Here is an 18,963-nt window from a genome sequence, read left to right on the forward strand (position 1 = left end):
AGAGCAGCATCTGTAAAGTGTGGCATAGGCAAGGCTCCTCTCACCTGGTGCTATAGACTCAATTGAGCCTTTACTTCCCAAGGTGACTGTATTTGCAGATAGCTGCCTTAAGGAGGTAAAATGAAATGAAAAAAAATCATATTAAAGTTATAAGGGCAGGGCCCTAAGACCAGAGGACTGGTGGCCTTATAAGAGGAAGATCTATCAAAGACCTCTCTCCTTGATCATGGACTTCCCACCTCTCGCACTTGAAGAAACACATGACAGTTGTCTAAACCCCCATCAGAGGTACTTTGCTATGGCAGCCTAAGCAGACTAATAGACCTGGGAAAGAATACAATCCTGTTGTTCAGAATCACCCCATCTAAGGCATGCTCTCTGCCTGGAAATGGGAGACCTAGATTAAGCAAAAAGGAGAAGGAGGTAGAATAAAGCAAACTGATAGGTCCAAAGCATGGAGCACTCTCAGGAAGACTGAGTCCCTGGGGCACTGTTCATTCATTCTTGCACCCATTTAACAAGTATGTGTTCAATTCCTACTTGTGCCAGGCATTGGGCAAGGCAGTAGAAACACAGTTTTGAAAAAGTGAAAGTCCTTGCACTCAGTTCACGTACTTTCTAGTAAGTTCACAGGGTGGTAGTGTTAGCATGGTTTTCTGAAAGAGTAAAGAGTTGGAGGAACAACACCCTTTCAGGAAAGCTTACTGGTCCAGGGATTCCTCAACTTCATTCTCCATATGTTCTTCATCTCAGATGGGGACTCAAGAGGGAGGAGACTCCCTGTGTTGCCTTGGTGATCACCTCTCCCCTGACACCTCTTGCAGTTACCAGGAGTGTGATAAGTCCTTGAAGCTCCTGAGCTCAGCTGGGCCCCGGATGTGGCTCTGGGGAGTGGTAGGATTGGGAGGTCGCAGAGAGGTGAGCTCACACAAGCCCTCTAATTCCCACATCTGTCTGTGAAGAGGTCAGGTCAGTGCAGCAGCTTCAGGATGGGAGGTTTCAGCTTCCTGAATGTTCTGAGTGGGCATAAGTGCCTCCAGGCTTCTTCCTTTCTGTCAATGGGCCAAAACCTTCCTGGACTTTCAGGCTACTTAATGTACCTAGGACTAACTTTGATTTTTACCTGCCCAAGAGGGATCACTTAGCACTTTCTTGTATTTTCTTTTAAAAAGAAAGAAAGGAAAAGTTGAGCTTTCCTTCTCCCTTTCTTCCTACCCCTTCTTTACTCTCTTCCCAGTGTGTGACTTCTGGAGCTCAGTTCAGTGTCCTGATTGACATTATTGGCATACTTGTGAGTCAGGATTTCAGTGATGTGTAAACCTCAGGGCCTTAACCTAAAGCCAGACTGATGAGCATTGATTATCTATATAAAACTTTTAAAAGCACTCGCTTATATTTTCAATTTCCCATCTCACCTCTTTGTATTGTCTGCCCTTTAAAAATCTATGAATGTCCAGATTCGTCCCATTCCAGAACATGCCTCTGGATTTTCAAAGTATGGAAATTAGAGGGAAAAGAACCCAAAAGTTACAGTTACTACTTCCAAGGCAGTTGAATGAAATGAAAGAGGAATGAGAGAGAAGTATATTCAACTCTTGAAAGTATCTTGACCATACAAATATTTCAAAATATTCTGAATATGGTTTGAATTTTTTTCTTTCTGGAAATTTTAAGCAAACAAATTTCAAATGCAAAATTTTTTTTCAAATAACCCTCCAAAATACCAAAGAAAGAGTCAAATCTCATATTTTTAAGGCCACTTTTAATTGAAAGGACAACCAGTAACTTGTGATTCTGAATGGAGTGGTCAGTCAGTCCTTGAGTTCATTTTCATTCTGGCTGTCTGACTGTCTTCCTTCCTCAATTCTTTGGGTCAAGTTATGGTTGTCTTTTAGTTCTAGAAGGATTAGTGTAAAAGAGCTATGCAAGCAGAGCAGATTCTGCTTCTGAAATGGAGTTAATGGAGAAAGTTAGTATCTCAACCAAAAGTACCTTTGGTACTTTCGTACACCTGCACTGCCTGCTTCATGGAACCATAAAGTCTTCCTCTTGCTTGCTCTTGAAGAGTCTTAGGGCTAGAATTTAGCTTTGAATCTTCAGTGGCCATCATCCAAGATTCTCACCCTCAAATCTGATCCCCACCCAGTCCCTGGATCTAAAATTAGTGTTTTCCCAGTGTGCATCAGCCTGGTCTCCCTGGCTCATCACTCACTCATTGGGCTGGATTTTCTGGCTACTGATGCAGGAAGCCTGCAGGGCAGAAGAAGAGATGGCACCAAGAAGCCTTCACAAATTCCCAAGGAGGCCAGCCTGGCACAAGTCTGCAGTGTATAAGAGCTACAGTTATCAGGATGCCTTGTCTCGACCTAGCTGGGGATCCTGGCCCTGTGTCCCTCCCAGCTCTAAAAAAACTCCTAAAATTTGTCCACCTCCACAAATCCCTACAAAAAAAACCAATGAAAACAGGAGAGGGTAGGGCTCTTGTTATTCAAATGTACCACTCGCAAAACATATGGCATCCATCATTATCAGATATCTACCCAACTGGCAAGACCAAGCATGTGTTACAAGGCACCAAGCTAAGCAGAAAATAAACAGAAAAATGACAAGCTAATCTCTAGTGAACTTGTGCAGAATGCTGCAATAAAAATATCTAGGGTGGGGGGAAGCTATTTTCCCTTGAGTAAAACTTGTTTTATCTTCTTAAAATGTGAATGTTGCATCAATTTTGTTCCTGTACCTGGGTCTCTTAGTGTCTTATTCCAAGCTTGCATATCATGGAAGCATCGCCAGTTCAGAGATTCTTACAGATGAGAATAGCCTTAGTTGTCCTAACTAGTTGTGTGACCGTGGTCAGTATAACTTTTCTGAGCCTCAGTTTCTTTTTGTGTCAAGTAAATAATTGGCCTCAATGTTTAAAATCACTTTCAGTTCTAAAAATCTGTGATGCTACAGCTTTATAGCAGTAGATAGCCCATGCATCAGTGGTACCCAACATTTTTGGCACTAGGCACCAGTTTAATGAAAGAAAATTGTTTTCCATAGATGGGGTTAAATTGGCAGTTCTGGATTAGATTCTCATAGGGAGCACGCAATCTAGAGCCCTCAAATGTGTAGCTCAAGGTAGTGCTTACTCTCCTATGAAGAATCTAACAGTACTGCTGCTGTGACAAGAGACAGAGCTGAAGAGGTCATGTGCTATAAATACAGATGAGTCTTCACTGGCAGTCCCACCACTCACTTGCTACTGTGTGGCTTGGTCCCTGACACCATGGACTCGTACCTGCAGAAAGGGAGCACCTTCCCTAATCTCACCTGTGCCAAGCTGCCTCCTGCCCCTCTTTTTTGAGACAAGGACTCAGTGTGTAGTCCAGGCCAGCCTTGAACTTTGACTGCACTTTCTACGCAAGCCATGCTAACCTCAAACTCAAAATCCTTCAGTTTTTCACAAGCCTTCTACCTGGACCAGTCCATGGCCTGGGGTTTGGACATCTGCTCTGCATAAACCAGGTGAGGTATAAGTCAACTTGTTCAGTTCTATACAATTGATTGCTGTCATTGTAGATGGAAGTCGTAGAAGCCACAGGCTTCTGTGGGGGCAGGGATGGAGCTCTGAGATGCCTTTGAATGGCTGCTCCTGTGAGAAATGGTGCATAGTTTGAAGTAGGAGGGAAAATGCATCCTCGAGGAGGCAAAGGACTCTCTAGGACTTGGGTACTCAGCACAAGCTGTGAACCTGTGAGAACCATGTTCCCAGGAAAGAGACTGGTAGAAAACAGACACTGGGCCCACATCTGCGCAGTTCCTGGAGTGCACAGTTCTTACTCAGCTCAGCCATGGAGAAAATGAAGTGTGCCTTCTCTGTCTTCCTTTCCAGATCCAGCCTGCCACCCCCAAAAGCAACCCTGGTGGTAGCCTGCCTGGGTGGTGACCTCTTGGGGAATGCAGTAAATCCCACCCTGCAGGTAATCTCTAGAAAACCTTCAGGCTTTGGTGCCTTGTGACTCCTGTGAAAACCTGGGCTCTTGGGAAAGGGGGTTGATTTCCAGGGAATTAGCCACAGCCCTATCTGTAATCAAAGACCCTCTCAGTCTTCAGCTCTGCCTGGGATATTGGAGACTGGCAGTCCACAGTAGATGCTACCTGCATGAAAGAGCAGCAGCCTCCTTGCAGTACTGTGCCACCACTTTGGACAGGTTCTACCAACATCATCCACGCAGGCTTCTTAGAGGCAGGGAGCTGGAAGTGTTTTAAAGGAAGAGGAGGCTAGGTATGGTGGTACATACACGTAGTCCCAGGAGTCCCAGAGTCTGAGGCAGAAGTACTGTGAGACGCTGGAGGAGTTTGAGTTTGAAGTCCGCATGGGCTGCATAGAAAGTTCAAGGCAAAGCTCAAAGCTGACCTGGACTACACAGTGAGTCCTTGTCTCAAAAAAGAGGTACAGGAGGCAGCTTTGCTGATCTGAGATTAGAGGAGGTGCTCCTTTGCTGCATGCAAAACCAAACTCATTAATTGCCTAAGTGCTAGAGGTTATGACCTCTGTGTACTCCTTCAGCGGGGGGTCTAGCCGTTATGAAAATTACCTGTTGACCCCCAAGAGAAAGCGGTGAGTGTGCTGCCCCCAGGTTTGGGCTGCTTGAGGGGTCCCTTCAATCCAGGGCAGGAGGCAGCCAAAAGCCCCAGTCAGTGGAGACCAGGCAGAGGTGAAGAGGAAAACGTGGTGGTGAAGTCTCAGGAGGGGGAGTCAGGATCTGCTCCTCTTTTTCTCCCTCTACTCTCCAAGGCCTTCCAGAACAAGCACTTTTCCCACCAGATGCTTTGAATAGGCTTTCCCTTCCTAACTGAAGACAGCTTTTCTTTTACTAAGCAAGGAGGAGGAACATATCCTGCAGCCCTTTCTCTCTCCTCCACTGTCTTTTTAAGGGTCTTTCACATTGCCTCCCATCTCCAGAATCAAACTCAATGCACAGAAGCCTGGGGCAGGGAAGCTCTCCATTTGCAAGCTTGGAGAGTGTTATAGATTGATCACCCAGCCACTTCCCAGCAAAAAGCATTCTCAGAGGGAAGCCAGTCCCCTTTTCTGGGGAGGAGGATGTGGTCTTCACCTCAGGCACCCTACCATTCACCCCATGGGCACTCACTTCCATCAGATATCTACAAATCCTTTCCTTCAGGTAACGTCACTTTCCAACAGTCATCAGGACCAATGCCTCTTTGGGCTGGACCAGACTTCTTTCTCTGGAAAGCCCTGAGGCCAGTCAGAAAAACCACTGACTCTTCTGCCCAGTACTACTGCAACCAAGGAGTTACAGATTACTACAGTGTAAAACAAGTCAGTCCCCCAAGGGCAGCAAATTAGTATCAGAATTCCTTTCACTTTCCTAGTGGCTCTGCATTTGCTTGCCCCGGGCTTCTGTGCATTGAGTGTGATTCTGGAGATCTGAGGCAAAGTGAAAGACCCTTATAAAGCACGGGTGGCGTAGCATCCCTTTCATTAATGGCCTACATTTTCCAGACCACCAAGCTTAGGGACAAAACCAGGATCCCACGAGTACACACACACACACACACACACACACACACACACACAAACACACACACACACAGTTTCTCCAGGAAAGTAGTCTGTTGTGGGGAAATTTAAGCTCTTTCTCAAATTTCTCCAGTAGTCCTGGGTTTCTGTCTCCCTTGATATCTCATCAGCAGCCTCTGGGGGTGTGTCCTGTGTACTCTGCAAACACATGTGACATCTGGTGCTTTTATTCTCTCCTACCCTAGCTCATGTAAGGCAATGACTCCAGTCACTGCTCATGTCTGCCTAAAAAGTTCAGTTACTGCCAGTGTCCGGTGCCAAGGTCATTAATGCGTATGGTATGACATCCTTGTCAGTTACTACAGAAAATACCAGCAACCATTCTGCTGAAGCCCTGCAAAGTAACAGCCTGGCCCTTTTTTTTTTTTTTTTGGCCTGGCTGTATCATAAATCCCACAAAATCATAGTGACTCATAGCCAACACAGATAGAATCTTCCCTTTCCTCTAGAACTAGTGGTGCCATATCCTGATAGCAAATACTTGTGCCCTGACACTAACTTCAGTAACAAGTTTTGTGTTTCCTTGTGTAAATACTCATGCAGAATGACCCCCATACATTTTCTGCATATGACACATCTCTTCTGAATAATTCTCATTTAAGCTAAAAATGACTCAGAATTACTATGACAGTGCTAGTTAAATGTTTGGATTTGAATCCTGGGTCTATCATTCACTCTCTCCCAGCCTTTATTTTCTCATATGTAAAAATGGATATACTAGTTCCTACATCACTGGGTTGCATTAAAAGCAATGTATGTGACTTCATCTAGTGTTTAGAATGCAGTCAGTAAATGTTGACCATTATAATTATCATTACTTTTTTTTCTTAAAGAGCAAGAGCTGAAATCAAGAGGACTGAGCTAGGATAACTTAACCCCAAGATCATACAGCCAGTGAATAGCAAAACCAATACAACCCATCTCCAGGTATCCAACCCCCGTTGAGTCAGCCTGAACACATCACAGTCCTTCCTACAGCTCCACAGGTGAGTTTCCACCTGCGTTATACTCACTTGGCAGTGTTTTATTCCTATTTTATGGCACTGCTGAGAACCTAACTGAAAGAACTTAGTAGACAAAGCCAGGGAAAGATGTGTAAAGGCACCAGACTACAAACTCCAGTGAAGCAAAGGAAATATTCATTCACTCTTCCATGGTGACCAGTGTCTTTAGCTCCTTGTTTTATGGAGAAAGAAGACAACACATTGGTGATTATTCCCTTATTTTAAAAATTCACACTTGAGACCACCAAAGCAAAAGGAACTTGGCTGTATGACACGTTCAGATCCAGGCAGAGCTTGAATAGAAGCTAGGTTTCATGCCTATTTTAATGTGGTGCTGATCTGAAATGTTTCCCTAAGGTTCCAGGGTCGGGATTTGAGAAGGAACACACTTCCCTCATCAAGACATCAGCTTCATACAAAGTGGGCACATGCAGGCAGCCAGAGGGAAGCTAAGAAGGCCTTGCTCATCTATTCTTCTTGCTACTGAGTCTTAGATGCCAAGGTGTTGGGAGTGGGAGAGTATATTTTCTAATGGGCTACTTTTTGAACAAAATAGGCAGCTGCTTTCACAGTGTAAGAGAGGTTGGTTAATTCTCAGTACTAGCTATAGATTGCTGCATTACAAATTACTCCTAAGCCTAATGGTTGAAACCAATTAGCAATTATTATCTCAGTTTTCCTTGCGTTGGAAATTTGAGAGCAGCTTAGGAGGGTAGTTCTGACTCAGAGTCTCTTGTGAAGTTCCAGTCAATGTCACAGGTGGGGCTGCTCTCATCTGAAGGCTCAGCTGTGGCTGGAGGATCTGTTTTCAAAATGATGTCCCTGCCAGCCATGGTCCTGCATGCCAGTAATCCCAGTCCTCAGGAGGCTGAGGCAGGAGAATCACTCACTACATAGTGAATTCAAGGTCAGCTTCAACTACATAGTGAGACCCTGCCTCTAAAAAATAAAATGGTATGATCAGATGGTCTTGGGACTGAAGTTGACTCCTTGTGATACAGGGGTGAAGAATCAGATATGGCAGCTGATGTGCCCTGGAAGATGTGTCAAGACAGACACCAAAGAGGAAATTGCAATGCCATTTATGACCTCACCTCAGAAGCCATACAGTGACATTTTTGCTATCTTCTAATCTTTAGGAGCAAGTTGCTAGGTCCAGTTCACACTTAATGGAAAAAGAATTAAGCTCCACCTCTTGAGGGAAGAATACCAAATTTGTGGATTTATTTTAAAATCATCATGTGCTCTATCTGCCTCAGCCTTATGCATGTGTTTGACATTACACCGTTAGTGAACTGAAGTGAAATAAGAGAATAATTTGTTTTCATATTCCAAACATTTTAAATTTATGTTAGTTATAAATTTAGGGATAAATTTATAGGAGTCAGAGGATCAGTTTCTATTTTACACCCCATTTCTGACATGCCATAAACCTTAGACATCTCATTCTCCTTCTGGGTTTCAGTTCCCTCATTTGTTCAGTGAGGTTCCTGCCTTTTCAACAAGTAGTCCTGGGGAAACTTGATATGTACATGCAAACCAATGATGCTAGACACTTACCTGCCACCATACACAAATGTTAACTCAGAATGGAAAAAAAGCCTATGTCTTGATTACTTTTCTCTTATTGCTAGGACAAAATACTCAACACCCAAATTAAAGAGGGAAAGGTTTATTCTGCTTACAGTTTGTGGAGGTTTCCAGTCCATAGTCAGCTGGTTCCACGACAGAGTGGCAAATGACAGAGGGCAAGAGTTCATGGCCAGGGAAGACAGCAAAAGCAACAAGAGTAAGAAAGGAGGAGCAGCAGCAGCAGCAGAGCACAAGCCTCTTACCCTCCCTTATATTGTATGCAAGGTACCTACCCCAGGGTGGGTGTAGCACTCACACCCACAATCCCAGCATTGGACCATAAATCAATCACAGACTCTAGAAGCCTGCCCCATGACTGCATGAGGCTTAGTGGGGGACATCCAGACACAAAGCATAACACCTTATAAAACTTAAAACTATAGACCCGTTAGTAAAAGTTAGGGCAAAAGCTTTACAACACTGGATTTGGCAATGACTTCTGGGAAGTCACACCCTGAAGGTATAGTAAACAAGATACAAAAAGGCAAATGTCACAAATATTTAAAAATAATTTGCGCATCAAAAATAAGTGATTGCTGAGTAAAATGTCAACCCACAAAATGGCTGAAAATGTTTGCATGTCACATATATGACAAGGAATTAATATCCAGTATTTGTAGAGAACTCTTAAAATTCCACAACAGAAAAACAAATAGCCCAATTTAAAAATGGCCAAAGGACTCCAATACGAGGCATACAAAGAACCAATAAACAAATCAACAGGATACAAAATCCAAAGATGTTATTCACAAAAACAGAAAAAAACAAACCTAAAATTCATGTGGAAGCACAAAAGATCAGAATAGCCAAAATAAATCTAAGCAGAGAGAGGAAGACTTGAGACAGCACAATACCTGATTTCAAATTATACTACAAAGCTGTAGTGACAATAATAACATTCATTGTATTGGCACAAAAATAAACACATAGACCAATGAAATAGAATAGAGGACACAGAAACAAATCCACTCAGTGACAGCCAGATGATTCTTGAAAAAAGAGCCAGAAACATATGTTGGAGAAAAGGCAACCTTTTTTACAAATGATACTAGGAAAACTGGATATCTATAATGCAGAAGATTGAAACTAGATGCCTAGCTCTCATCCTGTACAATTTAAAATGGATCAAAGAACTAGGTATAAGGCCGGAGACTTTGAATCTGCTAAATGAAAACATAGAGGAAATACTTGAGGTCCTAGGCACAGGCAAAAACTTCATGAATAGGATTACAGTTACACAGAAAATAATAGAAAGAATCAAGAAATGAGACTGCTTGAAATTAAAGTTTCTTCACAGCAAGGGAAACAACCAACAGAGTGAAGAGACAGTCTGCAGAATGGGAGAAATCTTTGCCAACTACGCTTCTGACAGAGGGTTAATATTTAGAATATAAAAAGAACCCACAAAACACCAAAATAGTCAAACAGCCCAATCAATAAATGGGCAAATAAATTGAACATATTTCTCAAAAGAAGTACAAATAGCCAATAAGTATGTGAAAAAAAAATCAATATCTTTAACTACCAGAGAAATGAAAATCAAAATTACACTGAGATTCCATCTCACCCCATCAGAATGGCTATCATTAAGAATACAAGGAACAATAAGTACTGGTGAGGATCCAGGGGTAAAAGAACCCTCCTACACTGCTGACGGGAATGTAAATTAGTACTGTGCATCTTGTATGGAAATCAGTATGGAGGTTCCTAAAAAGAACTAAAAATAGAGCTACCATTTGATGTAGCTATATCCCTGGTTGGTGCGTATATACCCAAACATATAGAAATATCTGCACACTCATGTTTACTGTGGCACAAGTCACAATAGCCAAGGTATGGAACAAGCTTAGATAAATGGACAAAAACAATGTGAGATACCTGATATATATAAATGTATGCCTGTATATACCAGAGTATTATTCAGCCATAAAGAAGAACAAAATTATGTCATTTTTAGGAAAATGAATGGAACTGGAGGTCATTGTGTCAAGCAAAATAAGCCAGGCCAAGAAAGAGAAGTATCATATGTTCTCCCTAGTATGTGGGGCTAAGAAAGGATGACATGAAAGTAGAAGCAGGACTATTATTAAACAACAGGAAAGGAGTGTGTGGATAGGGGGATTAGAGAAGATGAGTGGGTACTAGGTAAGATGTATATGATCAAAATATATTATACACATGGAAAACTAGTAGGTTATAAATTTAACAGGAACTAAAAAAAAAGGGCCAGTGACATAGCTCAGCAAAATAAGTGCCTGCCTGGCAAGCACAAGGTACTGAGTTCGATTCCCAATACAAAAAAAAAAAAAGAATAAATTTAATAGGGACTAACAAAAGCATTTAAAAATAAAAATAGTAAATCAAACAAAAATGTACAAAATAAAACAAATTTTGGCCAGAAGGTAGCAAAACTAGATTTCTTATACATCTTTGGTGAGAATGCAAAATGGTATAGTTGGTGTGGAAAATGATATTGTAGTTTTTCAAAATGATAAAAATGAAATTACTATATGATTGAGTAATTGCATTTCTGGATATATGACCCAAAGTATTGAAAGCTGGGTCTTGAGGAGATATTTGTACACCAAATTTATGTATCATTATTCATGACAGCAACACAAGAGTCTGCCAAATGGGTAAGAAAATATGGTGCATGCACAAAAAAAGAAAAGAGTTCTGCCATGGAGCAGCCTGAGGTCATCCTACTAAATGAAACAAACCAACTACGGAGACAAATACAGCAAGACTCCACTTATATAAGGTACTTAGAATAGTCAAAATCATAGACAAAGTTAAATGGTGGTTATCAGTTTTGTGGAGAATGGGGAGTTACAATTTCATGGGTATAGTGGTTCAGTTTCACAACAGGAAAATGTTACAGAGAGGGATGATAGTGACATTTGCATTACAAATGCACACACACCAAACTGTACAGCGACTTACAAATGGCTATGATGGAAAATGTATGTCATATGTGTTTTAGCATAGTGAAAGTAATCGGGAAAAAAACAGATGAAGTTTAATGCCTGAACTGAAATATTTTTAATGTCCCTCTGCCTCTGACATTCTCTTTTCCAGGATTATCTATTAGACTTTAGAGTTTAGATTTCGTCTGTGCCAGTCTCTCCTCTGCGATTGATCTGTCTGTCTGATTGTGTATATACTAATGTATATGTTCAACACATTTTTGCTCATGTCTTTATATTTCAAAAGTCTATTTAAATAACTCTTTCATGGCCCTTTAGTCTTTAGAGGGAAGGTGAGGCTGTTTATGTTACAAGAACATATTTTATTTGCCTACAGCAGCCAGAGCACAGCATGCTATTACTATAAATGGGGCATGATAGTGTTTTGTTATGAAATGCCTTTTGATGTAGGACAGCCACAGTCCAATGACTTCCAAATATATTTCAGCCTACTGTAAAAAATAAAATGACAGATCTTCTCATAGCCACAGGGTCTCTGTACACATTTCCAGGAACTCAAGGCCATTTACTAAATCCAGAGAAACATTGTTTTAATGGTTATAGATTGTCAACTCGGCTTTGAACAAGCCTTCCTCCCTCCTCTTCCCAGCTTGAGTCAGTCAACCTGGGTAACAAAAGAGTGCAACACTGGGGTATCTTTTCAAGACGAGACACCGACCCTCCACGTTGTTCCTCAAGGACTACCCACTTTACAGTAAATGCTTCTGGGGAAAACATCTTTTAAATGTAGCAGTCATCCCAATCTGTTCAGTTCCTGAACTCTGAGTGCTTCCCCATTTTTTGGGCTTCCCTTGTAGTTCCACTGTGTATGTGCCTCCCAGAAAACTGTTGATATTTGTCCAGAAGTGGGTCTTGCTCAAGGTATTCACAGCATGGTATTGGCATCTGTAGTAGAATTACAGTTGATCAGCAGTCTTTGTGCATCAGCAGATAAGTAAATTGTGGTAGATGTGCCAGGAATACTGTGCAATAATTAGAATCATATCAGTTATCTATTTCTGTCCAACAAATTATATCAAATTTAGCATCTTAAATCAACAAACATTTGCTATATCGCAGTTTCTATTATTCAGGAGCCAGGATGGCTTAGCTGGGTCCTTTGGCTTAGGGTCTCTCACAGTGCCGCAATCAAGAGCTGACAAGTGCAGCAGTCATCTCATATCTCAACTAGGCAAGGGGAGGATTTGCTTCCAAGCTTATCCACAAGGCTGTTGGCAGGATTCAGTCCCTCCCTGCTGTTGGACTGAGGCCCTTAATCTCATGTTGGCTGTTGGCTGGAGACTTCTCTCTGGTCTAAGTAATAGATTCTGTATACAGCAGCTTGCAAATTTGGGGCTGACTTCAACCAGAGGGAGCAAGTGAGAAAACAAGAGGGGAAGAGGGAGGCTTTTTTGTGATCTGATTTTGCAAGTGCCATTCCATCACTTTTGCCACATTCCATTCACTAAGAGCGAGTCACTAGGTCTAGTCCTCAAGGAAGGTCAAATGACTGCACAAGGTCGTGACTCCCAAGAGGCTGCCATTGTTGGGCGACATCTTAGGAGCTGCTCACTACAAAGTGACAAAAATAAAAGAGTGCACAGCTTTGAAGACAATGGTGAACAGAAGGGGGCAAGAGTTAAATGAAACTGGTAGCAGAATAAAATTTGTTTAAATTCCAGTGCCCAGGAAACAGTGTTGTTAGCTTTATAAAGACGCAAATCAATTCAAGAGTATGTAATCATCATCCATAATTGCCTCGTGGATATGGAAAAGAAAGTGCATAAGAGAACAAATGACTACATAAACTACATAAACAAAATAAATCTGTGGACGATGAACTCAGGACCAAGTTTGATCCCAGCACCATAGGTTCAAAAGACAGGAAAAGTAACCAAACAAATACTCTGGATCCCCCAAATACTCAAGCTCCTGCTGAAAGCTCTCCTTGAGATCTGTGTTTGTGGGAGTGCCTCATCCCAATGTCACTCTGGACTAAAGTTAACTCAAGGCATCAGAGAATTTTACCAAGTAGCATCTGTGTCAGAGTGGTATAACTTGGAGACTGTAAGACAGGTCTACAACTTTAGCATATAGAAGATGTGTCCACAGGGTGATCAACCATCGTGGGACTGAAGATGCTTCCTGAATACGATACCAAAACTTAATAAGTTCCAATACTTCCAATACTAAAACTTAATAAGTTGGCCACTTTACCACTCGAAGAGCTCATTAAACATACAAGCTGATGTATCTTACAGGAGGTTCTGCCTTGCTGTGCCTGATCTTGGCAAGGAATACATTCTAAGTAGCACCAGAAGCCCTTCTAACATGGGTAGCACATGGATCAACTTTGAAAGCCATGCTGTGGAAGGATAGCTTTGAAAGGTACTGCTATTAGTACCCTCACGGAACTGCCATTTTCAAGTGTATTATCACAAATATTATGCAGCCACCTCATGCTGTTTCACTTTTACCTGTTGATAATCCCAGGGCTCTAGGTCACAGTTCACTGATTCTACAATTTATCTTCCTTGTAATGCAGACAACAAGAACCAGGAGGCAAAGTTCATGACGAGGTCAGGACAGGAGTTTGGGGAGGAAGATTTCCCTGACTGGCTGTTACAAGACACCACACCCATGACTGGGTTAACCCTCTACAGAAAGGCTCTCCAGAGTCACCCACCCAGCATTGCCATCAGAAGAATATGTTAATAAGTCTAAGGTGAGAACTAGGTCAGCAGGAAACAAGATGCCCCACACGTAGAGCCTTAAAACATTTTTCATATTTTGGAAATAAAAAAGGTTACCCAAGCACATTGACAAGAGAACATGGAAGTGAGGTAATAGCAAATACCTCTCAAGATACAGCTCAAGGATGAGGGTGGGGAGTCTGATGTCAGAGGGAGTGGATCTTGCGAGGGTGCAGGCACACAACATACATCCATTTCCATCAGGAAGGGTGTATTGGACCACAGAGATTCTCCAAATATTCTTGGACCAGTCAATAGTCCTTGCTCTATTTTTATATTCACATAGTGATCTTTTGACCTCTGTATTCTTTGTTTTTCAGATACAGATTAAACAACATCTATGTAAGAAGGACTATGCTAAGCATAGTTTTAGAGCTATTAAGATTCTAGTTTTATTTTTTCTGTGGGATTTTAGGTCTTTCAAAGGTAGAATCCAATTACTAACAGACTAATGCAAATAAAGCATTTGGGAGAGGTCAGAGAGATGAGACATTCTCTAAAAAGAGCTGTTATGCTGGTTGTGGTGCTGCTTGCCTGTGATCCTAGCACTAAGGAGGCTGAGGCAGGAGGACATTTTAAGTTCAAGGCCAGCCTGGACTACATAGCAAGTCCCTGTTCCAAGAAAACAAAACAAACAAACAAAACAGCTGTTATGATTCCCATTTATCTCAAAGGTGCCCTGAGACAAGAATTCAAGTATCAGTAGTGTATTTTGCCTGTTATCCCTGGAAACACATTTAGTAGAGTGTGGGGTAAGTAAGGGAAGGCAAGGAAATTGATGAAAGGAGCTAACAAACCAGTCACCAGAGATGTGTTATCTTTCTAGAAAGGAACCAGTCTTTTTCTTCTGCTGCTAGCTGTTCTTTCTATTCTGGAACCTCAAATGCACATAGATTCTGTGTTTATCTTCTCTCTGGATACATTGGCCAAGCTCTCCACTGTGTTTTTGCTGATGACTTAAATTCCAACATCTCAAGAACCCATCATTTTCTTTGAACATCATTTCCAGCTGCTAGTTAGACATCATTGCTAGAATATCCCTAGCACCTCCAACTCAACAGAGCCATAATCAAGCCTATATTCTTATACGAACAAGGTAATTTTTTTCTGACTTCCCAGTATTCATGATTCCATCCTTTGTCAACTTGGCAAAGCTCAACACTTGCAATTGTCTTTGATTCCTTCTTGTCATCAGCATAGCCTATCTAACGAACCTCAAAACCTTGCTTATTCTATGCTACTACAATGTCCCTTAGAGTAGGTGGCCCCTCTGTCTTAAGTATAGCATAGCATTGTACAGTATAGTATAGTATAGTATAGTATAGTATAGTATAGTGAAGGGCCATAGAGTATAGGGTCAAAAGACAAAGTTACAGCAAATTTAAAGATCACATTTGTTTTGTTTGGAATTCCGCAATAAGGTAACTTCTTAGTCTGCATGATAAAATGAGTGTCCTATGAGCTGAGTAGAAGGATTGGCTTTATAGGCAAAAATGGAACAAAATGGGGACTGGTCATTTTCAAGTTACTTTTGTTGTGGGATCAAAACAGAAGGGACTTCTTCGATAGGCTAGATCAGGAACACTGGGCTCTTTTTGATTGGTTTCTGTGAATATCCTGTTTTCTTGAGAGCTTGCCCATTTCAGAGTTCAGTTTGGTTACATTTTACCTAGCATGAGTCTATTCTGATTTGGTCTGATCTTCTGTGGTCTAGTGAAGGAGGCTAGTTGAAAACAATGGCTCCCCATCAACTTGACTAAAATATAGCATGGCATGGCATGGCATGGCATAGCATAACATACTATAGCACGGCAGAGAATAGCTTAGTATAATACAGTAGTGTAGTGTAGTAGAGTAGAGTAGAGTAGAGCACAGCATAGCACATATAGTAGTATAATGTATTTTAAGTTTTCATTGCCTGTTGCTTAACCTTTTACCTGAAATATATCCAGATTCTTTATACTGTCTTCCCCCAAATATCTGAGGGTTCATCAGACTCAGAAGGTCATATATCACGTATTTCCTCCCATACGGGGAAACAGGCAGAGGGGGGCAGACATGAAAATAGAAGAGAGACTATTAGAAAAGAAGAAGAAGATGGAGGAGGGACAGAAAAGAGGAAGAAAGGTAATCAGAAGGATGATTAAAGTATGTTATTTGCCTCTCTGAGTACACCAAAATGAAACGCACTAGTCTGTTTAACAAATATGCACTAATAAGAAACAAATAGCATTTCATCCTCCTCTATATCTCATAGTATTTTGTTATATATTGTCTCTATTTGTAGCTATCTTATGATAACCATACCAAAAAGCAACACTAGTTCCCAGGTATTGTCTCAGTGCTTTGTGTTTTTATCTCTTTAAATCTTCAAAAACAAATGTTTTCACCACATTTTATAGATGAGAAAACTGAGTAATGGAGATAGTGACTTTTCCAAGATAACCCAGTAAGTGCCTGGAACTGAACTGAAATTCAGGCCTTGGCCTGTCTTACTAATCAAGTGCCATCTCTTGGCTTCATTTCTGGACTGTAGCCCCCCTTGAAGCGAGGATTGCTCTGTCTAAGCATGTGATCCCTACTCAGAGGCTCAGAGGAGCTTGAATGAGTGAGAATTCTGATTGATGGTAGGATTCAAGGGAATGCGAAGCCAGAGGACGCATGGGCCTACTGTTGCTGTAGATGGGAGACTACGCCTAACCCAATCTGATGACAAACTTTAACTACACCAGACCATTTAGATAGACCCTAGCTAGGGAAGAAATGACCCAGGAGCAATTAGGTGGCAGCCTACCTAAAATCAGACACTGGGCTTAAAACCATGTGCTGGCTCTGCCTCCCTCTCCAGATCTGTTTCTGATGGACTTTCTTTGTTGCCTAGCTATAAACACACACTCTTCTAAATCACACAAAAGAGGAATCATGATTAGAGACTTAAAAACACAAAGTGCACAGCTAGTAAGAGTTTGCAAAGGTGGGTGGAGCCACGGCTTTCTGGGAGGCCTGATAAAATTACTTTTTGGCTAAATGAGCTTGTAAACCTCTTCTTGAGTCTGAGCAGTGCTATTTCATGCCCCTGATGAAGGTCCCTTCTCTCTGAAAACACCAGTGACCCAAGAAAGCAGTTGGAGTTGAGAGGAGGGGGAGTCCTGAGCTAATCCTTGAGGTTGAGGCAAGAACACGGCAGCTTTGGACTTGGACTGGGCGATGCAGGGGAGGCATGGCTGCTTTGTTTGGAAAAGCCTGTCTTTGGCTGGCACGGTTCTGAGCACTCAAGGTCTCTGTCAATAAGCACTTTAAAGAGAAGATAAATGGATTTGGAGCTGAGGGTTGGGGGAGGGCATCTGGGGAAGAATAAACACATTATTTGATTGCTCTGCCCAAGCCCTTCACTGATGTGGCTCAGGAAAGCAGCCCTTGCCTTTAGGGAAGCTGGGTGGGGAGGGAGACTCTCTACACCTTTGGGAGGAGCACACTACAGAGGTCTAGCGTAACAGTAGTAGAGAATATTAGAGAACCAGGGCTTTGCAGCTTGCTTCACACATAGGAGAGCAGGTACTGGTCTAAAATATTAAATGTCAGTCCGACCACCATCTTGAAAAGACCAGAAACAACTGGCCTCTTGCAAAGAGAATATGAGCATTCATTCTAAAGGGGTATTTGTGGGAGTATAAATTAGTCCAGCTATTATGGAAAACAGCATGGAGTTTCCTCAAAAAAAGAAATAAAAATGGAACCATCATATCCAGCAGTTCTACTCTGAGTCTATCTCCAAAGCGTCGGTATATACAAAAAGGTATATGGAATCCTGTGTTCACTGTATCATTAGCCACACTATTCAGGATGTGGAATCAGCCCAAGCCTAATCATCCCTCAGCAGATGAATGAATAAAGAAAACGTGGTATAAGCTGGGCATGATGTTACATCCTTGTATTGCTAGCACTCTGGGAGGCTGAGGCAGGAGGACTGTAAATTCAAGGTCAACCTGGGCAATTTAGTGAGATCTTGTCTCAAAGTAAGAAATTATAAATGAGCTGGAGATGTAGCTCAGTGTAAATGCGCTGGCTTCAATATGCCTTTACACACACATACACACACACACACATATTTATGTGTGTAGGGTGTTATACATGTACAGTGGAAAACTTAGCCTCACTCAAGAGATGGATGGAAGGGGAATAGTAGGAAGGGAAAAAGAATGAAAAGAAAATTAAGATGTGTTATGTACGTGTACCAGCTCCTCACAAGGAATGGAAACATGTGCTACAAGTATGTACTAATAAAAACACTTAAATAAAAAATAAAATAAAATAAAATGCAAATTTAAAAAGAAGAGTCCTGTCAGTTATGATATCATGAGTGGACTGGAGGATATTGCTAAATAGAATATGCTGGGCATAGAAATAAATAACGGATCATCTCATTTATATGTGAAATTTTAGAAAGATGAGCTTTTCTTGAGACAGGATCTCACTATATAGTTCAGGCGGGCCTTGAAATCACCAGGTACTGCAGACTTGCCTCCAATTCACCGCAGCCCCCCCTGCTTCAGCCTCCTGAGAGCTGGGATTACAGAGGTGTGCCATCTCACCCAGCAACGATGAACTCTTAAAGAAATGGAGTAGAAATGGGACTACCAGGGTGTGGAGCAGAGGATGGGGTGGTGTGCTCAGCCTGAGATGTTGGCCTCAATGGCCCAAATTTTCAGTTAGGAGACATTTTTTAAAAGTTCTATAGTTAATAATGATGGATTACATTATTGAAAATGCAAAGAGAGGAGATTTAGTGTTTTACTACAAAAAGTATGTAAGGTAATGCATACATTAATTACCTTGATTTGGCCATTCCACAATGAACACATATATAAAACATGTTTTATACAATAAATATGTTTAATTAAAAATTAATAAATATTATGGGGGAAGAAGAAAAAAGGAAGGGAAAGTATATATATATATATATATATATATAATAGCTAACATAATTATACTGCCAATTTCTTTTAGTTCATTGA

The 18,963-nt window shown here is 41.5% G+C and overlaps 1 long non-coding RNA gene across 2 annotated transcripts in view; it reads left to right on the plus strand.

Annotated features, from left to right (window-relative positions):
- Nucleotides 1–3,374: 3,374 nt before the first annotated feature.
- The window catches only part of LOC102020199, an 81,781-nt gene continuing 66,192 nt past the window's right edge, over nucleotides 3,375–18,963 (plus strand). For both annotated transcript variants that reach the window (XR_262748.2, XR_262749.2), the window contains exons 1-4: nucleotides 3,375–3,510; nucleotides 3,878–3,965; nucleotides 6,427–6,579; nucleotides 10,843–10,990. This is a non-coding gene — a long non-coding RNA (uncharacterized LOC102020199). The remainder of the gene's footprint in view (nucleotides 3,511–3,877; nucleotides 3,966–6,426; nucleotides 6,580–10,842; nucleotides 10,991–18,963) is intronic.

This window comes from Chinchilla lanigera, unplaced genomic scaffold, assembly GCF_000276665.1.
Source record: "Chinchilla lanigera isolate Chin_1 unplaced genomic scaffold, ChiLan1.0 scaffold00052, whole genome shotgun sequence".
NCBI lineage: Eukaryota > Metazoa > Chordata > Mammalia > Rodentia > Chinchillidae > Chinchilla > Chinchilla lanigera.